The sequence below is a fragment of the Streptopelia decaocto genome, assembly GCF_964273445.1.
Source record: "Streptopelia decaocto genome assembly, chromosome: 7".
Classification (NCBI taxonomy): domain Eukaryota; kingdom Metazoa; phylum Chordata; class Aves; order Columbiformes; family Columbidae; genus Streptopelia; species Streptopelia decaocto.
The window spans coordinates 9,333,159-9,359,946 of record NC_138661.1 but is presented as its reverse complement, the minus strand read 5'-3'; the positions used below and the strand labels follow the sequence as shown (position 1 = coordinate 9,359,946).

The following is a 26,788-nucleotide window of genomic DNA, read 5'->3' as shown; positions in this document are numbered from 1 at the left end:
TGAATTCCATTTTCAGCAAAGTCTTCTTTCTGTGTGTAAAAGAGTATGCCAATAAACTATGATTTATATGCATGTCATTCTCATGCCCCAAATAGTAGTGATGCCAACATTTTATAGGTTTTAACTTTTTTATAAACTCTGGACAACCAATGCTTTGTTCAAAATGTTTTCATAAACAAGATGGAATTTACATCAGTGACTATTTTAATAGCCACTGAGCCCACTTCAGAACAAAGGAATTTTTTGCAAGTAGGCAGTAGGAGTTATATAGGCTCTAACATTGTCATATCATGACTGAAAATTGTATTTTTTTTTTAAATGCAACTAAAAAAACATCAATAATCTACCAACCCAGCTGGACTGTTTCGGGTAAAACCACAAAAACATAAAACCAGGCTATTTTTTTTTTTGTATTCACATTTGGTGGGTAACAGTCTCCAAAAGCCATATTTGAGAAATTATGATAAATTTAAAGAATGACAATGTCATTGAATTCAAGTCAGTTGTGCTTGAGTGTACTGTGTAAACTAAAGACAAACCTAGCTTTAATTGAGACACTAGCATATCAAATTACCATAAACTGTAAGCTTTAATATCAAATAAAACAGCAAACGACAGTACTGGAGATTACATTTAAAAAAATTATAACATCATTTGCTGATCATCCTAGCTTCCTTGCTTACAAATTATATTCCTTCTCTATAATTCTTAGATTTGGGCTTTCTGTCTATTAAGATTTTATACTAAAGTTATGTTTGCATATAAATGTAGTGAATTTAAGTATTCTGCTCTTACTTTTAAGCATATAACTTTTCCTTGCATCAACTTCTTAGGTATTATGTTTCCTGCTAGAAGTGGCTTTATTTTATTTTATTTTATTTTATTTTATTTTATTTTATTTTATTTTATTTTATTTTATTTTATTTTATTTATTTCATTTCATTTCATTTCATTTCATTTCATTTTTTGTGCTGTCGTGTTGCTTTTCCTGGGATTTTAATGCACATCAGTTAAAAGTGACAAGAGTAGCAATAGTTGCAATGCACATTTTTTTTACAAAGATGCAGGTTAAATATTCCTCATTCTCAGGTAATATCCCCACCAAGAGAAGAGGTTCCTTCTTGCCATGTACTGATTGGCATGAATTATCTAACTTCACTCCAACAACCAGCTTTTCTGAACAGACAGAAACCTGATCTGTGTTAAACATCTGTCCACAGGTGAAAATTTGCATGCTTTACTCACTTATATATTTGTTAATGTATGAAGGTCATAACATGCCTTTTCTTTACTAGGATTTTGGCATTTGCTGTTTACTGTTTCTCAGCTATGATAGGAAGCACACAGTCCTGTTTGTGCAGTGTTGTGGAAATGAGCAGCTTTGAGTCCACTGCCCATTAGAAGACTCGTGACTTAATGTGGGCACGGCTGGGACATCTTTTGCTCAGGTCTTTTCTGACAGTGTGAAGCACACAACCTGGTTCGTGTCATTAATAAGGAGAAGGAGGAGTGAATAATTGCAAGACAAACAGCAACAATAAAAATTTAATATCAATGTCATTTTTGGCACTGTGTTTGACCCAGAAAAGAATTAACACATGTAGGTCAGCAGTATTCATGGTGCTCCCTCATGTGCTTCTGTGTCATTGTGAATAAGGTTGTGTGTCACTGCTGTCATGGACAGCTTCAGCTGGCTCCTGATCAGACCCCTCCTCCTGCAGCCATCTGTACCTGTGGATCTGTCTGTCCCCGCACCCCCAGGCATCCTGTCATGGGCCTGTTCCTTCTCATGCATGTGTGCCTAATCACTGATAATGCACTGCTCCAGACTGCCTCCTATTTTTAAAATTAAATCATTAAATCTCTAATTTTTAAATTAAATTCCCCACCCCTCTTTTCTTTTTTTTTTTTTTTTTATAGATTTAAGACCTAATCTTTAAATGAAATCACTTTCCCAAAATGGATAGTGTGCCTGATTTTTTTTCCCACAGCTTGTTCTCCCTCTCTTGCAGGTATCACCATTACTGGGATTCCTTTTCTTCCCTCAGAGCTCTCACAGCCACCTGAGCAGTGCTGGTGTGTAGCCCCTCAGCTCCTTCTGATTCACTTCTTATATTTGAAATAGAGAATATTTAGAATACTTAGAATATTTAAAATGGTAGGTCTCAGTTCAGGAAAGCACTTGATAACAGGAATGCTATGCACATGCTTGGCATTCGTCTTGGCCTCTCAAGAGCAATTTTTCAGATAGGTAAGTTCATCTGACTTTAGTTTACTAAGAGAAATTTTTCAGTTCAAGGTTATGGGCAAAATGTTAGCAATTCAAGCTTTTTGCTTGTTTCAGTTTCCTCGTGTGCTGTTTTTTTATACCCATCTGAATCCACTGTCTATTGTTTTGATGAGTTATTAAATGAATGCACCCTGCAGTGGGCTCTTTGGGTTTCCCAGGATATCCCAGAAGACTAGAGACTGATGAATAAATGTAGAACAGTCAGCTAATTAAAATGTCACTTCAGCTAGGCAGTGTCATCAGCATTTAAGCTATTCCATTCTTTATTTTCCTTAAAGCTGCTGTGACTGAAAAACAGCCTAAATCAGATTTTTTGAAAAGGCCTCACAAAGTTATGATGACAGCAAAAGGACCGCCTTCTCCATCTCAGCTACCATTTTCTGAATACAAACTTGAATTTTTGTCACTTAAAGAACTATTCTCACCACTTTCCAAAATCAGCTGTGCTAAAGATCTCTGAATCCACAAGCAAATCTATGTGTTCTGCTAACTGCACCAATTGGCTTGGAGAGTCATGATTTGCTGATCCATGTGCTAAAAAAGTTGTGCAAATTATATGTACAAGCATAAACATAGATACTCAATATTATCAGTGGCCTGAAATGTTTCACTTTTTCTCTTTGTTTCCCCCAGAGTTTTTAAATTCAGCTCAAATTAAAAATAGAAGCAGTGACTTAATGCTACATTAAAGAGGACTTAAGAACCCAGAGACTTGGTAATGCTTCAAGGTCTATTGTTAAAAAGGAACAAACCATGGCAGATTTGTTGTCCAAAGCTGCTGTCTGGAGGCTACACAGCAAAGAGCATCTGATATAAAACCATACCTTGAGTTCAGCTGTGAATGTCTTTAAGTGTAAATGCCAAGGTTAAGTGTAAAGAACGTGAATAAAACTAACTAGGACCAGGGCTCAGTGTGAAGGGTTTGGCTGTGGCAGCTCAGAGCAATCATCCCCACCACCCAAATCCTCCTGGGCACTTTGGTGAAGGAGTCATGTCCTTGCAAGCAAGCTGGCTCTGAGGAAAACGATTCTCGAGAATCAGTTGGAAAAGATAAGCATCTGAAATCATCTGCAAATGAATTATTTTATCCATGCACTGTGCTCCTTGAGGAAACTCTCAGGAGGTTTGAAGCACAGCCCATGGCACAGACTCTTGCACAGTCCATGTAGGCTGGATCATGAGCTCCAGCAGGCCCATGGCATTCCCAGCAAGGGCTCCAGCTACGCTAGGGAAAACCATCAGTGAAAAATCAACAGGTTCATCTTCTATGGAGATTTCCTAGCACATTCCACAGACCTGGATTCATTCCACTGTCCTGCAAGATTGCACAGACTGAGTTACAACAACTGCTGGGCAGGGCTGTGTGGCATGGCAGGACCGCAGTGGGAATGCCGCGGCTGTCACTCGATCCGGGCAGGATACGTGACAACAGGAAGACGCCGGAGCAATGTCACGGAGGAGGCAGCCTCCTCTCCCAGCCCTCCGTCGCAGGAATGCGATGTTACTTCACTTGAACCCCTGCCAGCGAGACAGCGAGGGCACCCAGGAGCTCCACCCAGACAAACCAGCTTGTCAGCTCTTGCCACAGCAGAAAAAGCAGCCGTTCTGCTTCAGGAAAAGTGATAAAGTGAGGAATAGCACGTTCCCTTTTGTGTTTCCCCTCTGCCCTGTGCTGGGAGTAGGACCCTCCCTACCAAACCCTGAAATTCTGGTCTCCCTGACTATTTCTGTGGGATGAAGACAAAGGACTGGTCTGTGGGACAAAGATAAAGATTTTGCTGCTAAAGGAGTTTAACAGGCCTAATTATCTGCAGGGTGCTGTCAGAACCAGCTAGGCCCGTGTTTAAGCTATACTCCCGCCTTTGTTTTGCGTTCAGTTTGGTAATGCCCCCTGGCTGCACTCTGTCACGGAGCTGCATACTTGTGCCGTGATGAATGTAGCTCAGACTTTGGAGCCAAAAGCAGGGACTCGTAGCACAGCAGAGCTAGAGGAGCAGCTACTCCCAAACAACCAACGTGTGAATAGTTTCCTTCCATTCAAGGCATGAACAAGATGTTTTGATTCAATGCCTTGGTATGTTAAGCTGCCCTTGTCGGCAGTTATGAATACTTCATTAAAAGCCTTCAAATCTCAAAACCTTCTGAAAACAGAAAATACACATACATGACAATCATCATTCTCCTCTCCCAGCCAGAGACCTGTTCATAAAATTTGCTCCTACTTCTATAAGAAGGAATAGTACACTGCACTGGAAAGTACATCCAAGTAGAGAAATGTGTAGGGAATTAAGGTTTCTTACAGACCATACTGTGCTCTGTAGGATTTTATAGAGCATTTTCCACAGGTTGACGAATATCAGGGAAGAGCACTGGCAACTAAGAACAGATATAAACACTACCATAAAAAGAGAAACTAACAGCCCCAGATGAAAAGGAGAGTGAACGGCTTTCCTGTGAGTGTGTGTTTATTGATAAGCTCTGTCCACAGATTTAAAACTATTAAAAGCATGCCTGCTCACACTCAACAATAGGAGCAAAAACTTTAATGAGACAGATCAGAAAGGAGCTCTTTATTTTTACAGTGGTCCATCTTTCCTCTGATTGTAAAGATAAACTTAATAGAATCCATAGGACATTTCAGAGCATGACAATAAATCACTCTGGTGAGGCTCTGCACAGACTTTCTCAGCTTGAGTCATATTTAAACATGAAAAGCACAGGGGACCTTTTTTTTTTCAGTTGTCAAATTGAAATTTCCCAGATGCTGGGTTAATGAGTTTCATCCAGCTATCACCACTTTTTTGGTTACTTGGTTATATAGGGAATGTAATTTGGCCAGATCCACACAAATCTTCTGGTACAAGAATAAAATATTTACTAAAATATTAGTCCGGTATTTCACCTGTTACTGTGAAGGAATAGTGTTTCACAGGAGTAACACAATGTTTGAGAACAACTCTTGGCCAAAGTGTGTTGTGAGAACATGACTAGAGTGATGTCCAAAAGAGACAGCAAAAGCAGGTAGCAGTGGCTGATATCTGAATTTGCCTCTCCTGGTCCATCCCTCCTTTTGCTAGCTAAAATACAGCTGCAGGTGGCAGGGTGAAAAAGGCAGCTGGAGAAATGCTCATGGCAGTCAGTGGGTCAGTGCTGTTTTCCCCTATCCAATGGTTCTGTCTCAGAAGTACAAGTTCTGCATCATCTCTGTAGTTTGGGTTTAACGATTGCCTAGAGGGCAGGTGTAATGTCCTGTACTGTGTCTATGTTTGATTGTGCTAGGCAGGAATTTTCCTCTCTCTCAGGTTTTACATGACAGAATGGGTTTCCAATGTGTGTTTTACTTCCTGCATGAATTCCCACGGTGTTCTGGTATATAATTATTGTGATGATGGTGCAAAAATAGGACCCTCTCTGATAATTATCAATTATGATCTTTTTCAAGGACTGCAGGGCCTCTGTTCTCACAAAGTCAGTAAGGGAAGAGAATCACTTTTTAGCAATTGTCCAAATGAACTGAAATTGCTTACCACCCTTTTGAACAGGGCAAAACCAAGTTAGAGATTCATAGTCAAATAAAGCAATAAAGACTGGTCTGATCCACTGTGATCCTCAACAGTTTTATCTCCTGGGACTCTCAACAATTTTATCTCTTGGGATATACTGCCTTTACTTGTGACTGAGTCCCTACCAGTGCTGTTAATAGTTGCATGGACAGCCAGCTAAAATCTCCCAGAGTGTCACTGTCCGTCTGGATGATCTGATTTTAAGAAGGTCTTCAGGGGCATGTTGCAAGTGGAGTGCTCTCACTTGCTTACCAGTTTACCAGTTTCAGAAACCCCAGTAGGAACTACCCTGTGGTTATCTGGTTACCAATCTATTGATTAGGCACATTGCAGTTTTTTTCCATCTGAAAGAAACCCATTCACCTATAAAACTAGACTAGGAAATCAAACACAAAGCTGTATTCCTCTCAGAGCCAGAGGCAGTTGATTCCTGCTGCCCTCCTGTTACAGAGCTGTCAACTCAGCTCTTATCGTGACTTGCCTAGAAGCGGAGGCAGGTGGGTGCCTATTGCAGATAAGGCCCATAAAGCTCATTAAAATTAACTTTCCCGCATTCCTTCTCCTCGCTGATTCACCCCCCCAAGAATCCAGGCTTCTCCCAGAGCACATTGCTTGTTCTACTGCCAAAGCACACCCCTGCTCAGATTCAGAAATGAATCAAATGAAGACATTTATTAAAAGTTATCATTCTGTCCCTGTAGGCTTCATCGGCAGCACTGGAGAGCCCAAGCTCCCTCTTAAGGTAGCCCAGTATTGACCTGGAGAGGTAGCGGGATAAGCTGACTGCTCCTTGTCCTCTTGCTGACACATTAAAGGAGGATGTTAATTCTTGGTGCTTTTGGTAGAGAGCACATTTGTTCCCTAAGAATAGGTCTTAAGAACAGAGGATCTACTAACATTATGCAAAAAGCTCAACGCGGGCTCTATATAAACGGCATTTACCACTTCAAATTAGAAACAGATTTTTTAGTCCAAATTGCTCTTCAAAACCACTGCTTAAAATCATCCTTATCAAAATCAATGCACCATAAAAAAATTGTATGTTTATATAACTATAAACAAATACATATACACATACACAAACCTCTATATATATATTTCACATTAAAGATCACTATGGTCTAGGAAGATTATTCATATCTCTTACTCCACCAGTAAAATCCAGTGCTGAATTAAGTGCCCAGATGTACCAATATTAATGGAGTGATGTTACTTTGCACGTCTCTCTGGTATGCTGGGCACAGCCCCTCTCAAAACAGGAATGCAGCAAAAACCTTGTAGCTTTTCCACAACCTTTTATGGGGGCTTTTATATAAACATCTGCCACTGGAAACAGGTTTTCAGTGTGAGAGAAAGTTCCCTGGGCAACTTGTTTGGATGTAGATTGTCACAGAAGAAAATATCTCTTAAGCTTTTAAATTCCTTAATGCCTATGTAATACAAGAGATATGGGATAAAGGTGACAGAAAATTATTATGGGAAAATACTTTACATCAAAGATAAAGTTAGCAGTTCCCTCACTTTATTAAGATAAAAATCTTTTCTGTCAATAAACAATGATGGTAGCAAAACAGCATTTGGCACTGCTCACTTTCTCTCTTGTTTTTTTTTTTTTTGATGTGGGGTGAGAATCCCTTTAAAAATTTGAGACAATTTCTACATGCAGGCTGTGGGTTTAGAAAAGCATAAAACCTCATTAACAGATAAATTAATCCATTGAATCAAATTAATAAGTCAAGTAGCATATTTCTGTTTGTATCAATGCAATTGAAATCTGAACAAATGGACTATAAACTGTGGTTTCAAGCCAAAATAAAGGTCAGATTTCAAAATAATTCAACAGGTGGCCTACCAAATTATTTTCAAAAATGTTGTCTCCTTACTTCATTTCATTGGTTTTCACCTCTTTTTTGAAAGTCTTTCCCTAGCACATGTATACTTTGCCTTAGCATTTTCTAAACTTGACGTTTGCTAACTGTCTTCTATTACAAACTAAATTTATGGACTCCATCTTTATTTGAAATTAGAAATAATCAGAGATGTGAGACAGAAAAACATTGGGATTTTAAGTGCACGTTAAGTTATAGAAATAGAAAACTGAAAGTAATTAACTTTCTTTGTATCGTATTTTTGTGAAACCATTATTTGAATCTTTGCATGTGTTTTTTAAATGATTCAGTGCTCATTTTTCCCCTCTGCACCATCTAGCCCGTTCTGAGGCACCCAAAAATAACAAACCAGCGTGCTTGCCTAATAGATTAGAGGAAAACACAGTTTAGTTAAGGAAATAGATTTCAGTTTTATGTTTCACAGAGACTAGTATAAACGATAGGGAAAAATGATTTTTTTAAAGGCACATTACTGCAGTTATGGATTTCTTTTTGATTAAAGCCTCAAATAGCAAGGAAGTAACTACACTGCAGTTCATCCATCTAGGAACTGGTGAATGAATTGAGATGGGTGGAGTTGTTTGAAAGCACCAAGAGAACTATTTCTTGAATTTGATTATCAACCCTAAGGATGATTCATAACAGTTCCAAACATTCAGAGCCTCTCTGTAATAAAAAAATAATGATATCTTCTGGAAATGAGTAACTGTTTCCTTATCATGATGATCTATTCACACACAGGTTACAATTTTTTAAACTCAGTTAAAGCAGGATACATTCTTTTTGAAGGCACATGGTAACATTTTTCTCAATGAACAGCTGTGTTAGAATCAGATCAATGTATAAAGGAGATTAAATTACACTTTGCCCTTTAGCTAGATCAAAGGCTCTACTGAAATCAACAATCTTGTACTAATACAAAACTCATACAAGGAAAAGGAAAACCCCAGGGCTTCAGTTACAGCCTTTGAGATCTACTGCAAGTAGATCTGATTATTCTCTCAGGGGGCTTCTTCAGAGTCATTTACATCTGTACAGCATGAGGACAATCCCATGGCTTGTCCCCACCTTGCAGAATGGCAATGACCACCTCGCTTTGTGGAGCAGTGCAGCGTTTGAGTGCAAGAGGATAGAACGGGAGGCACCTGGAGATGCCCCTCAATCCATCTGTAATTTTTTCTGCAAATGCTTGCAAAGAGTATTTTAAAACCAATGGTGTTTTACTACTCATACTCTCTTGCAGCCTGTCTCATCCAACAGCTGCAGTGAGGACTCTGCTTTGTCTTTGAGCTGTAGTTCACCATCTGCAGCAGAGAGACTGTTGTTCCCTCCTAAAGAAGGGTTTGTGTTCCTTTCCCCACCACCACACACAGCTTACAGTCAATAAAGCCAACGAAAGAGAACAATTGCTACCATGAAATTATCCTGTCTACTGTTTTTGAGGTGTCAACAGGCAAAATGCTCCACTACCATCTCATTGAGACATTTTTTAAATACTGCAGCCCCAAAGTACTCCATGAACTAGGAAGTCAATAGCAATGGCTGAAATATTTGCTCTAAGTAGAGCTGTTGAGGTGAGTTTGACAGCATTCCGCAAGTACACTGAGAGCAGAATTTCTTTTTTCTTAATTACAAACACTTTTAACACAATATAATAATTATGCTTTGAACATTCTTATGGGGAATGTCTGTCCCCATTTGACCAAAAGGGCGTAAGAGAGACAGAAAAGCACTGGGCTGCATTTTGAAGAAGACAAGCATGCAGACCTCTCCTGTTTTCAGAGAATTTAAATGTTTGACATCTTTCAATGCAGGGCTTGATGCAACTGGGCACAGAGGGAAAAAGCGTGAAGACAATCCAGGCATAGTCTGGAGTAAGTCCTCCATCAGGTACCGCTGTCTGAAAAACAGGTCCTTTTACACTTCTACACCAGGTAAATCTACTACAGTAAGACTATCTTGAAAGTTTTTGAAAAGACACTAGGGTCAGGGTCTTAAGTGCATGGGACCCAGAACCAACAATGCTCAGCAAAGTACAGTGAACAGGGCCAAGGCTAAAATGTAGGATCTCCTGGGGCATGTTCTTCTGCTCATGGGTTCGGTTAGGGAAAACAGGTCTTTGTTTTTGAAATACAGCTTGATCAATGCTTGGTGCTGGATCTTGTTCTTGATTCTTGGATTTCAAAGGCCCATTCTCAGAGGGCGTCTGTGTGCTTGTGCAAACTACATGTTGCTGTGGGATTATCCTCTGCAGCTGGAACCATTGATCCAGTTGAAAACAATGGGACTGGTAGGTACAAGAAGGCTCTGAGGGTTTTGTTACTCTTATCATTTGACACATGTGTATATTACATGTTACTCTGCACACCTCTGCAGCAGGGAAGGTCACAAACACTTCACAGCTATATGTCTAAAATGAAGGGTCTGAAAATGTATCTGAACAATTTCTGTGGAAGTTTAAGTTCTTGCTGAGTGGTGCCAGCTCAGGAATACTGGAAAACATGTTTTTCATGCATGAGTTTTTTATTAAATGCAGCTGTCAAAAAATACGAGGGTTCATATTCCTGAAAAGGTGCAATGAAAAGAAGGCAAATGGTTGGAATGAAGCATTAACAGGAAAGTGCCTCCTCTGCCTAGACAAAAACCACCACTTCTGTAGAGCCTGCAGGGTAACATTTAAACTAGCTGTCTCAGGGACCAGCATCTGTCTCGCTGTGGGATCCCAGTGAATGCCGGACAAACCCAGCCAGCTCCCCAGGAAAAGCCAGCACTTGCGGCACAAGCTGCTCCTCCCCATCCCCAGATCGGCTGGACAGACACTGGCTCCATGAACTGCACCTTCCCAGGGCTGCATCGGCACATCTGGAGGAGGAAAATCTTTAACCAGGCCTTGCTGTCCCTGCCATGCTGCAGATAATGTTCTCCAAGTGTGTTGGCAGCAACCTTAAACCATCTCCCGCAATCTGATAACGCCAACCTCTAATCATTTTGCTGCAGTGAAGTTATGGAGGTGAAAACAGCAAAGGCAAAGTGAGTGTTTATTTGATTTATGATAATTTTTCTCTTATTCAATAGATATAAGTTCAGATTTTGTAATCTGATCTAAATGCACATTCTGAAGGAGTTCAGCTGGATTTATACCAGTGCAATAGCAGAATTTGGCTTGTGATCTTCAGATGACAACATCAGTACACAGACTTGCTTATTTCTCTGGGTTTTCTATGAAGTTCCTATTCAACAAGCACAATAGCCTGACTACGATGCAGTTCTGTGGCAACAGTGTACCACATAAATTAAGCTAACTCTGGGTAATATCACAAAAAAATATGTGTTTATAGCTTCATGCCAGTTTCTGACTAATGCTTTTGTTTGTTGCTATAGCAAACCACACATGAATCTGATAGCCAAAAGCATGTTTATGACTAACCTTAGCTCTCTGGGGATTGAAAATATGGACTAGAAAAAAAAAAAAATCAACCACAATACACAATGTGAGGAGAACATGATAGGAAACACCGTTTTTGGCATGAGTTACTATGATCATTAAAAGTGAAGAACATCATGAGTAGAAAACATTAGGAAATGGGAACTGTGGGAATAACCGGCTTTAACCCATGATGATTCAACTACAGCTTTTATTTCACATTGCAAAGTTGGCTGTGCAGAACTAGAGAACATTGCAGGAAGCCCTGGCTGCATGTTAAGGGATGGATTTAAGCTTTTGAAGTCTGGAGAAGCTTTGGATCACACTTTAAAACATTCAGACCACTTTACTCAAGATAATTTTTACACTCTGCCTTGACATCTCGGACACTGGTATTCACTTAATTAATTTCTATTACACTTTATGCTTTGGTAGTTTCCAGAAGCCTGTCCCAAGACTGACACCTCATTATGCTGTACAAATACACAGTGAAGAACAATGCTGGCCCCAAAGACCTTTCTGTCAAACTAATGGGAGAGCCAAAGGGAGAAGAGGATGGACAGAGAGACAGTGGGATGCAGAGACAGAGGCGATGTGACTGCACCACCCACCAAAACAGAGGTTGAACCCAGGTGTCTTGCAGCCCAGTCACTTGACTGACTCAGGTTGCCCAGTGTGTTACAGTGAGAAGAAGAACACATTATGTACCCTGCAGAGGATGGAAAATCAATACAGCTAAAGTGATGCCTAAAATAAGATAGCTTACAACAAAGCTCTACTATGCCAAACCAACTTTATACTAGTGTTTATACTAGCGTTGCCCCATTATTCTTAATATCCTCTTTTCTTTATGGGTGAAAAAAAACAAAGGGAAGTATTGCTGTATAGCATGTAGATACAGATCATTTCTATCAATGTTTTCTATTGATATTAATTACTCTGGCTCTAGGTTGCATATTGCATCTTTATTCATAGATTTGTACTGTGCATAAATGCATATGATTATCCCAATTCATGACAAATTCTTCCATCACCTATCCCAACATTCAGCAGAAAGTTTTGAGATTATATACAGCTTTTTGGAGAGGGAGATCTGATCAAGCTTTAGTGTTCCAGGTATTTCTGAGGGGGTGCTCATGGAAGATATCTTGACCCAAATCAAATGGAAGCTCACAAAAACCTGTAGAATTCAGATGTACCTGCTGGTCATTTAGTGCCACAGGATCAAATCTTGAAGTATTTCATTCTGTACCTAATCAAGCAAGACATCCATTGGCCTCAATGAAACAGACCTATGACATGATACATTGCATTCATCTTGTAATCCAGACTGTGATATGTACTGAGATCAGTTTGGGTTCCATCTTATAAAACCCAGCAGAGCACACAGAATTGCACACAGTAATCATGCCTGCCTCCTTGTGAGAGTAAATACGTCTAGAAAAAAATGTCAGCATTTTGTAGATTAGCTTTGAATTAAATTGGTGTATACAGCAACTAGCATTAAGACATGAGTGTTGTACAAAGTGAAAAACTAAGGCAAATAAGATATAGCCAGAAATTTTCTGGTTATAACCTAAATATCGCTCGTGGACTACAGTGCAATTGCTAGTGACACGCAGAAGGCCATATATGACTGTCTCTTTGCTTTCACATGCTTTTTCACTTCTTCACATTTGGCAGAAAATGCATCTAACACAAAAGAAAAAAAAAAGGTTGCCAGGCTTCTTTCCTCCACATTGAGAACCTGAAAACTTCTTTGGGCACTGGAAGCACCATATGGAGTCCATTGCAAAATAACTACCTCATTTCCTGTGACTTATCCCAAAATCAAATGCTGTTCCCTGTGAATGGTGTAGTAAATGAGATAAGAGATCATAAGTATAGGTGAAAGAGGCTGCCAACCCAACTCCTGTTCTGAATGACTTTCTGATCTGTAGTAGCAGAAGGCATTGGTTACTAGTATTTACAGGTATGTATTTATGGTGTATACTGCATTTTTCTATTTGTGCTCTCAAAGGGCATAACTACCCCTCTTGTACCCTCTGGGGCATCGATCACCCCAACATTGCCTGGTGCATATGAATATGCCAGGTGGGTAGCTACGGCATTTGGTCATTGTCCCCAAGACAGTCTCTGCACATGCCCAGAGCACCATGTGAGTGCAGGTGAGCTCTCCCTGCGGCACAGAAAAGTAGAAAAGGGAAAAAAAAAAAAAAATAAAATAAGACCTGCTCAAAGTCACAAAGCAAGTTTGGCAGCAGAGCCAGTAATAAATACAACCCAGATGTCCTGGATTCCACCTCCTCCCTGCACCACGCTGCCTCTCTTAGCTCAATGCTGGAAGGAAATGTTTTACATTTACTCATCCCTCCTTTTCCTTTGTCAATAGAAATTAAAGCAGGCATCTGACTGCCTAAGCCTTGAATACTCTGAGGGTTTCCAAGGCTTGCAGTGAAACCAGCCAAAATTTCTATTGAATCCAGCCCTAATGGACAACTAAAAGTGTTTTCTTTGCCAACTAGCCTATCAGTGCAAAACTCATCTAAGCTCATATTACTTTTATATAGATATGCACTGTATATATATATATATATATATATTTCATGACTTTGCAAAGAACCACTAATTACAAAAATACTACTGTTGCAACTCAGCCAGTGAACAGAATGATCTACTACTATTTAAAAGATTAAAATACTGCATCATGATTTTTGTAAGTATTGATTTAAAACAAGTCTCTATATTTTTTCTTACTGTGTTGAAAGACAGGAAGCTCTGTAAGGATGGTTCTTGCATTGAATCTGTTCAGATTTGCTTGAACACTGAAGTTTAACTATCATTAATCTTCTGTTATTTTATTTTATGAATCAAATGTCCAAATATTTAAGATTTACTCATTAAGCTATCTCTGGTGCCTGTGTGGAGGGCCACTTCAATGTATTTTCCAAAAGCAACGTAAATCTCATTTCCATGGGAATACGTCATGTCCTGTCAGCAAAATATCTTTACTGCTGTCAGCCCAAGGTGAGCCCGGGTCTCTGAGTGGTTGCACACCGTCTTACTTGCCTTTTCTTTTCAACCTCGAGGCAAATGCCACTCCGTTTTTCCTGCCTGTCATCATAAGAATCCATCTGCGAGTTGTAGGTGCTGTGCTGCTGTTGCTACAGCTCCACTGCCATGTGTTGCTCTGGCTCCCGACGGGCGCTTCAGAGGAGCTGGACAGAAGTTAAAAAGAAATGCAGCATTGCACAGTGTATCCTTCCCTCACCCAGACACCCGAGGGGCATGACAGTGGGAACAAAAACTTCAGCAGCTGCAGATTGCCTGAAATACTTAACTCTTCTTTGCAGACCTCCCTCATTTTTCTTGACTAGAAAACAAACATATGTTTTCAGAGCGAGATTTTGCATTCAGGTCTCCAAGCAGAGGTCTCGGCCCCTCCGCAGGATGACAGAAGGAGATCCCTCACACAGCAAGATCACAGGGCTCATGCCTGGTTTTGCTATGTGCCTCCACCACGAGCACTCTGCACAAACCCACATGCTGGGTAACTGCATCCACAGCTCTGCTCCAGCCAACAGGGATGTTTTTACGACTGAGAATTTCTGAGATGTTCTAGACAATGAAACAAAACAAAATGCAGCCTAAAAAAGATTTCCTTCTTCTTTATAAATCTATGTTTCCACTATTTCCTCGTTGCTGCCACCTCTGTTTTGCTCGATTAGCTTGACACAAAGCTTGTGAGTCCTCTGAGGCGTATCCGGGTATATGGTTATATATCACTTAACACATTGGGGACCTTAACCTGCCACCACGCTGCAGCAACAATCAATGACAAAAATAAGTCTTGACAAACAAGTCTGGGTTGTGCGATTTTTGTGCAACAACAGCAAGTTTGACAGACTGGAGTCTGCCTTCATCCCAGAGACATTGCCTTCTGCAAAGTCCCTGCTAAGCAGGAAACTCTCGCTCCATCTCCTGAGAGCTATTGCAGCCAGGTTAAGGACATTGCTCTTTGCTGCGATTTGTCAGTGCCAACTTGGCAAGGTCCAGCTCCCTTCCCCTCAGCACACAGGCTCTGGCTGGCCTCGTATGCGGTTCCAAGTGTCTACGAGAGCCAAAACCTTATCGCAGTCCATCTCTGTCTCCTCACAAGAACAGAGTTAGTGGAGGAGTTTGCATGGTCTTTTTGTGCCGGTGTGACAGTCAGCTCCTGTTTTGGATTAGAGGATGATGGTTTTCCTGCCCTCTCTGTCCCTTACTGGGACAGGAAAATTCTTCTTTTCATGGCTTTCTTGCCCTCTTTTGCTCTGATGCAAATGGAAGTCCCAGGACCAGGCTCAGGGTCTGTATCCATGTGTGCTGCCCAGGGGCCTGACTTTAGTCAGCCCAGGCCCTGAAATAAGAGTGTGACAGTGCAGAGGTGTCCATGCAGCACCTGGATTTACCTGCAGTTCCACACACAGAGGACTGCTGGCAGAGGACCGGTTTGTGGTACATGTCACAACTTGGGAGAGCATTGCAAAGGCAATGTGTCCCTATCACAGGGCAGGGTGGAGATCTGCTGGCTCCAACCCCCATTTTTCAAAGCTAGGCAGAGACTGATTGTGAACCAGTAACAAGCCCCAAACACAAAAGAGTGCAAATAAATTAATAAGACGCAGCTGAGAATGGCAGGGGCAGCAGTTAGCAGAAACACCCCAAACACACTGCCCAGTGCAAGGACTGCTGTGTTTCTCACTGTTTATGTGCCAATACAGCTCCACAGTGCCTGGGTCTGATGCAAGTATGTCTACAAGCTGTTTCCCCTGGGCTGGAAAGGCTGTGGTTGCCCACGGGGGCAAGGAAAGGGTTGTGCTGCATGGAGTTTTCTCACCCACACTGGGTTGGTTTTGCTGTTGTGTGGCTGGACATGTGTGTGTGGCCCTTCTGGCTGCTTTCTCAGTGCCCTTGAGAAAGAAACAAAATAATTGGTTTTCTTTCCCTGCCTTTCGCTCCTGTCCCTGTTCTGGGGTTGTCTCTGGCTCCATCATGAGGGTTTGCAGACACCTTCAGGCAGTCTTGCTGAGGTGCTGGTAATGGGCTATGGCAGAGGGACATGCCATGGTCTCCTCTGATCCCAAACCTGTTTCTGCCAGGGTATCTTCTCTCAATGCTGCCTTTCAGGGGCAGACTGACCCAAAGATACCAGCCTGCAAAGGACTTCAAGGTGGACTCATCACAAGCTTTCCTCATGGGTGCTGGATTAATTAAAACTTCTATTCAGAAAAAAAAAATTAAAAAAAAATAAAAAAAATAAAAAAAATAATTATAAACACCAAAAAAACAAACAAAAAAACCCCAACACAAACAAACAAAAAACCGAAACAAAACAAAACAAAAAACAAAACAAAACAAAAAAACCCCCGCAAAAATAACTCTAGAAACTGAAAGCAGAAAAACAGATTTTTTCCACAAGTTTTCATACCCAAGCCTTGCAATCAGCTATGGTCCACATCCAACAAGATAATCTGACTCAGCTACTTCAGCCTCTCTGTTTCAGAGCACCTCGGGCCTCTGCAGTGAAGGGTGCCCTGAACGCCCCTGCCAGCATCATGCTGCCAGGCTGAGCACCATTTGCAGCATGCAAACACCCCACCTGCTCAACCATCGTCCTGCATCAACCATCTGCTCTGCCATCTGCCCACCACAGCCTTCCCTGTTGCTGCTATGTGCAGTTGCCTCCTGGGCAAGTCATGGTCCTACATTGAAAGAGAGGGATTGCATCATTTTTTAAATCAAGAGTGAAGTTTCTGCATTTGTACATGCTCCACAGCCCACAGGTTGACTGGGATGTCATCTTGCCAGGTACTGACTGGATGTACAGTAAATTCTGATGACACGTTTAGCTATGGGTGCTGGCACTGAAGTGACAAAATTGCTGCCCTCCGAACAACATGTGTACTACCAGATTCTCCCTACCTACAGCCACTGAGGTCCTGCCACTCTGGAACGTTGTATTTCCCAGTGCCCTCTGAGCAGCTGGGTCTCTGAACAGACATATCCCACGTCCACACACCCAGGCATGCTCCTGGTCCTGCTGTGCTCATCAGCAGCAGAAGAGGAACAACGATCCAGGTCTTCAGGAGGAGCCCCATGGACCACGGCTGGCCACATGGTTGTGATGTGAGCAGTTCTACAGGACTGGGACCGTTCATCCACAGTAGCGAAGCAAAAGGAGGGAGAAAGGGAGAGAAGGAGAGCAGAGCTCCTAGGAAAATGTGCTGTGGACAGTTTGCTTGGGCTCCTCAGAGACTCCTGACAGCTGCTGTGATCTCCTCACCATGAGACCCAGGGATGATTTGTTGTCACATGCACCAAGTACACTGTTTTCTTACTAAGAAACAAGCTGATATTATTTAGGAGAGATTACATTCATTCTTGAAATTATATGCAAGTGTTAGGCTTATTCTCTGGGCTTTAAGGTTTATTTAGAATAAATACAGTTTATATATTTGGTTGGTGAAGCATGCAATGTATACATTACAATTACGGAATTAACCCCCTCATCTTTGTGATGATCTTTCCTGGCATAACCTGGTACAGTTATCCAAAAGCTTATTTTTAATCTATGAGAAAGGATAATTTTAAAAAGAAAACCAGGATTTCTCCTGCTATCTTACCCAAACCATTTCATTTACAGATTCCTGTTAGACTGACTGAAGCAGTTGTTAAAAGCACTGTGGACGTATAATCCAAATATAGATGTACGATCCCAATGCCATTACTAAATGTATTCCTTTCATAACACTTCTGTGGGGGTCCTGCCTCCATCCATCTCTATAAATCACAGAAATGTCCCCTTATAAATACTTGTGTGTGAAATACCTTTCAAAAGTCCGGTTTATACCACTTACATAGTCAATAATTTTCTCGTCCAACACATGCGCCCAAAGAAGATAGTTATAGCAGAGACTCACTCTATTACCCTGCACAACCACTCCAGCACTGTCTGTTCATAGGAAGCCTGATTAATAAGTTAGCATCACAACTGAACACATCATTTGCCTTTGTATCCATCCACCACCATGAGTACAAATGCTACATGTAGTCATTCTCATGTGAAAATGCCCACTTTGCCTCCAAAATGGGCTCTGACTAACTGGTTACTTTAATTAGGCACTGAGCTGTCTGAGCTATTTGTTGCACAAACCATTTTTTTTTTCTCATAATCCATCCCATTATGTGAAAAAGTCAATGTTAAGGAGTGTGAGGACATAGTTCATATAAAAATCAGTGTAACTTTTTACTAAAACACAGATCAGATCACCTCTGACATATATGAAAATATTTGGGGAATGCTTAATGACATTTTTGTGTTCTTGTAAATTATTTGCTTTCAGCTGATTTTAGAAGTAGAAATAGAGAAAGCACAGCTCACAGCAGGAAATATCAGCAGTCAAAACCACTAGTTTTCTCGTGATAGTTTCACAGATCTTCGGCTAATAATAAACCCACATATACTTCAAACAAAAAAACAAGCCAACCTTTTGTATAGTTCTCTGATCTGAGGGAGAGCTGCTGACCAAGTTGAGGTTCACCAAAAGCTGATTTCTAACTATTTTTCAAAATAACAATGAGTAATCCCACTTAGACATTTTTCCCCTTCAGAATATGATGCAAATATCAGTTAAAGCAGCTCTTGATGTGTAGAAAATCTATTATCCCATTCACTACCAAACGCTAATTTTTGCTCCTGCATGCATGTCCTTTGAGTTTCTTACTCACTCTAAAATTCCCATTTTGGAATTCACTCTTTCAAGTAACTCTGCTAAAGATGGTTCTTTGGATTAAAATGTGAATGGCATGAGACAAGGAAAAGTTCCTGCATGTACTTATTTTCAGGGAAAAGTGGAGCATTGTGCCTGGCTGACAGTCAAAGGGCTGGATGCTGGGGCAAACCACACAACAGGTAAATGAAAAGGTGACCTGTGGAAAGCTGAATGACGTTAGCTTTCTGGGGCTGGTACAGAGCATGGGATATTTAGGAAAAATAGAGCTGTTTGGACTAATAAAGTGTGTGAGTGTTCAGGGCTCACTGCAAGGTGGAAGACCTTATATCTATGGCAGTTTATTAGACTATTTAGTTAGGACTTGTAGAAATGTGAAGAAATATGTGCAGCTTGGAACCTTGGCTTTTCAGTGCTGTTTGGCTGAGTCCACACACATATCACTCTTCAAGGGGGAGAGCTGGGGGGCCAGTGGGCAGGTAGAAAGGTATTTAAAATCAGATGGTTGCATGGATAACAGCTGCTCCCTTGACTCTGCAAACGTCAGGCACAGCCCACTGCTATCAAAATCAAGTGGTGTTTGTTCTTTTAACTACAGAGAACAAATAACATTTGCCCAAGAGTGAAGAACAGTTACTACGTCTTTGGAGTCTCAAGCGTTTATCAGCAGGCTTGGAAATCATATAAACTTTATCTCCTTGTTTGTGTTTTTGAAAAACAGATAACTTTTCCCTCTGAAGACACTGTTATCTTTATTGGGCAGATGAAGTGGGCTCGGTGCCTGCTCTTCCTCAGGAGCTTGCATTCCTGCTTTGTGGAATTTTGCTGGGATTTGGGCTGTTACCATGACCTGGGACTCACTCCCTGCAGAGCTGCCGTCCTGTGCCATGGGAGCAGACAGGTCCCCTATCAGTTACCTTGGCTTATTTATTACTTACATGTCATAATAACCTTAACATATTTTGACTTACTCCAGCCATTCTGGACTACATGTTTGGTCAGGTTTGGATGGTGAATCCATGGGTTGCCCTTCTCTGACAGAAGACTGCAGACCTGTAGACCTCTGCAGTAAGTCAGTGGTTGCTTCTAGATACATGGCTACCTATGGCCTCCTTTCAGGAAGTAAAAACATTGGTAAAAAGTCATTAGTACATGAAAGGTCCTCTCCTAGCCTGAAGTTTTGCTTTCCAACATAAAATAATGAATTCCAGCCTTGACATTAAAATCTGGAGTGAGACGAGCAAACGTGTTTCCCTAGGTGTAGCCATAATTCTCCTGCATGGGGTTTAAGCACAGCCAAAGGACCTTACTTGTCACAAAAGTGTTGTCTTGATTTCTGTCACATGTGGAGAGCTGACTACTAATCTTGGTAGGGTTTAATCTTAGCTCCATCAGGAGATGAATCCCCTAAGTCGCTCAGTGCTGTTCCACCACTTGCCTTTGGAGGTAAAAGCCTGCTAGGCAGATTGGAAGCGGGAAAGGCAGTACTTGTTAGATGATGGCATCAGGAAAACAGGTTTTTAGCTCACTAGGGCTCAGGGATGTGATAAACAGCCTGAAAGCAAAAGCTCAGCCTTGCTCACCCCCTCTCTGCTGGCGCAAAGGGCCAGGTCCTCTCCTCGCTCAGAGCAGGGCTAATGCCGAGACCTTTTGCAGTCTTACTGGTTTGGATTGAACCTGCAATATGGAGCCCAGAGACACAGTGAAATGTTTTTCTAGAGGTGGAAACCCTGATTTTTCCGGTGCATATTTTGTTGCTTCCTGATGTGAGAGACGTTATGGGATGCAAAAATAGCTAGATGTAAAAAACAGATTAAATCTATTTACTCAAATATTTACTCAGAATATAAGCCAGTAACGTTTACGCCTTTCAAACATACTGCCTTATATTCTGATCATTTAGGTCTCCTGCTGTGAGGAACCCTAGAAAAAAATATTTCTTAAAACCCTCAGTGTTTTACACTTGCACAGGAAGAAGTGACTTCTTTGCCCTAGTAGAAAACTCAAGGAAAAAAAACCCAAAGCTCTGTGCATGCTTAGAGGTTTAAACCAAAGGAATATACATTCCTGTGGCTTCACAGAAGACGTGATACCTCGGTAAGATCCCAATGCTGTATGTCCTGCTCCCTCCACTCACACTGACAACGTGAATTAAAGTGCCCGTGAAGCTCCTGGTGTGGCTGCCCGGAGAAGGTTGTCTCCAAGCACAGGCCGCTGAACCCCCTAAAGTCAACAGGAGGTTAACTCAGCTCACAGCTATTCTCCTGACCAAGTATTACAGGCTGTTGGATTTTGTTTCAGTGATGAGCTTCAAGTACAGCCAAAAGCGAATAGAGGCACGTTGACCTCATATTTGTGAATACAGCGTCCAAGACAATTAAAAGCAGAAAATGCGCGCCATGTCCAAACCCCTGGCTGATCTGTGCTAGAAGTTACCGCTGCCCCGTTTGGCTGAAAAGATGTTAACACTCGCTGTAGCAGAGTTTGGAAGGCAGCCATCCTCGATGGATTGCTTACGAGCACTGACTAGAGTCAAACCGGCTTCAGTCTGAAATTTACACAAGGCTTGTAATCTAATAGTAGAGTTTACTTTATGAGAGTGCCACACCAAAGATAGTAAAATGCAATTTTCACTAACAAATCTACATGCTTCACAGAAAAGCTACAGCCAGCATGGAACGTGTCAGCACTGCAGAGTGCCTCACACAGATTTATAGTTTTGAGTTTATTGCTGAGGAGTTATTGTTAACTCCATTGTTATAGAGTTACTGCAATTAAAAGTTCCAGTCACACTTATCGTTTTTAAACATAGCTAATAAACCCCAATAAATTCTGAGAGGTGGTATGTTTTCCTGTGCTGTCAAACATCTGAAACTTTTTTGTGCTGGACTTTTGACCTATGTTAGGATACATTTTGGACTGTCGTAAGCTGCTTTTCCTCTAATTTGCTTGGATCTGCAAAATTCCTTATAGTTTTTCTTTGTTATAGCAAGAGATACAGCAAGGAAATACTTAAAAGTTTTCTCTTGTGCATGCAACAGGTGATCATAAGCTAAGTACTGTATCTCTTAACAGTCACCGTTCAACTTTCTTTGTTTCTTCTTTCATAAATTATAAAGAAGAATGGTTATTTTTGCTGTAGAGGGGTAAACTTTTGGTGTTTTCTCATGTGAGTAATGTATTTCTCTTTTCTAACAAAGCTTTGAGAACACGTAGTTTTCATCCTTTCTACAGGTGGCTACAGATACAAACCCTCCTTCCGAATATCTGTATTGATGTGTTCAGAAACAGGTATGTGGATGGGGCAAAGAACCTTGACAGGTGGACAGAAAAATTTCCTGACATTTTTGTGAACTAACCTCAGCCGCCTTGCAGTGACCACATACAGGATCCCACTTCTACTGACAGGGCTATGGATCTGTTGTTTAAATGCATCAAGGTTAATCTTAGTCTCAAATACCACTAACATACAGAGATCCTAGTGCCAAGTCAGTACATTATGATATATATATGGCAAGTGGTATCTATTGAGATGTAATATCCACACAAACAGAATTCCTCTTGTAGAAGCACAGATACTATAAAAATCCAAACATATCTACGGGGAAAACACATAAAAGAAGACCCAAATTCATCAGAAACCAACTTCTAACTTAACTATAATTAAATTGCAGTTTGCACCTTGCAATTCATTGCAACAACTGCGACTATGGCTCTTTGTACTAGGAAAGAGTTTCACTATCATTGAGATCATATGATGACTTAAGTATACAGACAGAGGAAGTAAGAAAAATAACATGCGTGATCTGGAACAAAGATTACTGAATGGAGGGGTGTGTATAGGACTGATAACCAAAATCCCTCTGAAAGCTTTAGGAGGTTTAGAGCACAAGCTCGAAATCCCTGCACTGAAAATATAGATCAGAAACTTTTTAGCAGGCTGAACACATTTGTTCATCCCTGATTTCTCTTCTTCCCTTACAAAAGAAAGAGACAAAGCTTTACACCAGGTGGAATGCACCTTGGCTGAAGTTCTGGCCATACTTTTCCCCAGCAGTATCGCTTAGCCTGCAGCGTCTTCAGGTTTCACTTATCAAGTACAGAAGCTGGGAACACCATGTCTTTATAATCAGAAAGTCCAGTTTCTGTATCAAAGGATGGGAAATACACATGCTCACATCTCTGCAATTTCAGAAGCCTGTCATCTACTGCAAACTTGTACAATCTGCATCAGAGACTAAAAAGAAAAAAAAAAAGAGGGGGAAGGAGAGGGAGTTTTTTTAAACAAACAAACAAACAAACAAAAAACTTACCAAAAATAACTGAAGTTCTCTAAAGTTGCCCTGAAGTTGAAATAGCCCAGAACACCAGTGCAGAGCCTGCCTTAAACTCTCACTCTTTCTCACTCCCCCTCTCTCTCTGGCAATTGGAAGGAGGGCTGTGCAGAAATTCAGCAAACAATTTTCCTTCTATGTCAACCGGGGCGTTCCTCTCCGGGCAGAAAGGGGATGGCTAAGCCTGGGTGAGGCTTGTTGCTATCCCCAAGCCAAGGAGGGCTGTCGCAGATCTCACAGCCCGTGAAATCCAATCCCTTTCTCTACCCAGGCAACAGCTGTACGGCTTCAGCTGAGGCGGGAGCAGCGGTCAGAGCTGGGGTGTGTTGCTGGTCAGGCTTTCCACAGTGGGGAACATGGAGGAATGAGGGTACATGTGTTTTTGGGTGCTCCCTGTCTTCTCCCCGCTTGCTGCCTCCAGCTACAGGCACGAGCGTACACAGGGTGGAGATACGGGGTAATTTCCTCAGGACTGAAAGTATATGGGATGTGGGCGCCCGCGCAAAACAAACATGTCTTTTCCTGAAATTCATTCCCAGCCTTGCTTCGGGACACAAGTGGGCAATTAGCATTATACGTATCAGTAAATTCTCGTGCAAGCACGCACACACACAGGATGCAGGCTGTCACAACAGCATGGTTCAAACGGGTTTCAAGGCTGTTCTAGTGTCCTCTTTAAGTTAATTTCTCCTTGTCATTTTTGGTCAGCTGCTTAATTCTTTCCCCAAAAAGCCTGAATGCTGAGCTGACAGATCTTACACCAAAGGAAGAGTTATCAAGACTTGCAGCGTGGGAGTGCCGGTGTGCTCCAAGCTGCCTTGCAGTGTGTCATGATACTAACACATGAAGAAAGCTGCTTAGTGCCAGCAGAAATGGATTTATTAAAATTCCCAGCCCTTCCCCTGATCTATTTCCATTTCTCCACCCCCTGCAAAGGAAAAAACTCTGTGATTCAGCTGATTCTTCCCTCTCTGAGGAATTCCTCTGATCCCTCCTCACTGAAGCTTTGAAGAAATCACAGCAACAGATTTCAGTCTTCCTTGTTTCACAGAAGCATTCAGCTGCTCGTTTGCATGCTGTCAGGTAGGTACGAGGTGAGAGAGGGTGCAAAATGCAAACAACACATAAGCAGCCCTGGGAGTGTCCTGCAATCGCTCCAGCTGCTTTGCCAATGCACCAAAGCAGAAGTCAAACAGGTAAAAAAAACACTGGCCAAAGGAAAACCCCTGCATTTACGGAACAGCCTCATTTTGTGTCAGAGCAAATGTTCTGCTGGGGATGTGCTGCCTCTGAATATGTTTCAGTACCTGAAACTCTGTAGATGTTTGCTTTCTGGACCCAGCTTTGGAATGAGCACCCACCATTTCTACAAAGGGTGTGTGGAAATTTGACAATGAAAACTGAGCGTACAGCTCTGCTCCCATCTTCTGTGGATACTTAACACAGGCATTTGTGAAAAGTCACTCTCAACAGAACTCAGTATTTATATTAAAGCCAATTCTGTAATGATTTTTAGTGTAATTAATGCATACCATTATATCTAATTGTATATTATGTATTAATTATATAAGATCACCTATAGAGCATAATTTAGAAATAATATGTGTAATATTATCTCATTAATATACAGTTTGCATATGAACTGGCTAGTGGCTCCTAAAACGTGCATTTTTATTATATGATTATATACTGTATATATGCTATATATAAACAGTATAATTATATAAAATTAATACAAATGCTTTGTGAGGCACTATGCAGTTCAGACACAACCTCTATCTTCCTGTGAGTGTGGCATCCACATCAAGAAAGAAAAAATAGGTTGGCTATAGGCAATGCAAGGAGGTACGGCAGCAAAGGAGGGAGACCAGGTGTTGGGACTGTGCCAGCACAGGGGATGTGAGACTCCTCAAGGTGACACATTTCAATCAAGACTTGCCACAGCTGCCTCAAGGATGGAGGTGACCAGAAGCAGTAAAGACCTCTTGAGAAGAGGTCATCAGTAAAGTGCGGTGACTGGGAGAGGAGCAAGATCTCTAACAGTTAGCTAGTTTTCTGCTTGCTCTGCTGCCATTGCCATTTCTCTGCTCGGTTCTTGGGACTATAGTGAGGTCCAGCCATTCTGAACCATTTTTCAACATTATCCTGACAAGCAACATATACTTTTAGAAACAGACATGCAAAACAAGAAGCCCCACCTGACACGGTGTTTTGATGCAGAGACAGCTCGCTGGGATGTAGAAATCTGGCTCCTGCCTCTGAGCCCGCGGTGCACGCAGCAGCGCTTCAGCAGAGCACAGACCGTGGTGGGTCAATCCCCATCCAGTGCTTTATTGCAGCTGTCTTTGATTAATATATTGATGGGCATTGTTTAGATCTTTAAAGAATTTTTAAAGCCCACATCGCTTTTCCATAAACCTGGAAGAAATTACTATATTCTTTTTCAAGGTATTGGGAAATCTAGGTTTATTGTCACTGGCATTTTTTCAGTTTTGTGTCAGAACTGAACATGTAAGCCCTAACGTTTGAGCAGTGTCCTGCTGCTGTAACTCCAGTGAATGCAACTTCTATGTTGGAGATCTATCCCCACATAACTTCAAGTCTAAAATCTTCCCTCTTGTCAGCCAGTATGGTGGAGTTCTGTGATTACGAGACTATTTGAACATTATTTAACTGACATGAATGCATAATGCTCACTAGGTTTATTTCTAAATAGTTATTGAATCAACTACCTGCCTATTAGGCCATTGAAATAATGCTACCAAACTGATAATTTCCACTTCTCCCAATGATTCCAGCACAATAGAGATGACTTATTCAGTGGGCGTACTCCAAATAGTCCTTGTGTTTACCCTTCTTGATAGAAGTCTAAATATTAAAAGAGAAACTCTTTGAACTATGCTGAGGCAATATTTGAAGTTCCTCTGTGCTCTATTACCTTGCCAGGGAGCACCTTTGTATCTCACATTTTCTATCCAACCTCTAACCCTGTTTCTCAGCTCCTTGTATTACAACTTTGTTTTCGTTCCTCGGTTCACAGGTAAGGCTGAGAACACACAATCGAATGACACAAGCTTTCTTTTATTAGTGTTATTCACATCCTGACCTGTGAATGGACTGATATTAGGCTGCACATAAGGATGTGCTGCTTTACTAGTAATTGAGAAATGAGATGAAAAACAATGGGAATTTTCTTGTGTTTTCTTTGGTTCAAGGAGAGGGAGACAAAATGTTCACTGAGATTATAGTAAAATATGCTATGAAACACAAATTCCCGTAGTTTATTTTGGAGGATGCAAGGGTGATAATTTCTATTATTTTTAACTTTTAACAATTATTAATCTTTAGACATTTTGGGGAAAAATATGAGGTCAGTTACAGAACGCAAACTTTTTCAGCACAATTCAGAAAGGAGCTAAAAAATGTAGGATCTCCAGCTTAAAGAGAAATGGGATGCCAAGAGAAAGAGCCACAGAAGAAAGAAAAAGGAAGGGAAAGCCAAGATCAGTGTGAACA

General features: G+C 41.2%; 1 protein-coding gene across 2 annotated transcripts in view; it reads right to left on the bottom strand.

The window, feature by feature from the left end:
• Window positions 1–23,531, bottom strand: part of AHNAK2 (AHNAK nucleoprotein 2) — a 56,558-nt gene extending 33,027 nt beyond the window's left edge. Inside the window, exon 1 of one of the 2 annotated variants that reach the window (XM_082057474.1) lies at window positions 23,252–23,531. The gene's annotated coding sequence lies outside the window, so the exon portion shown is untranslated. The remainder of the gene's footprint in view (window positions 1–23,251) is intronic. The other variant, XM_082057475.1, reaches the window with a different exon arrangement.
• Between the last annotated feature and the right edge of the window lie 3,257 nt (window positions 23,532–26,788).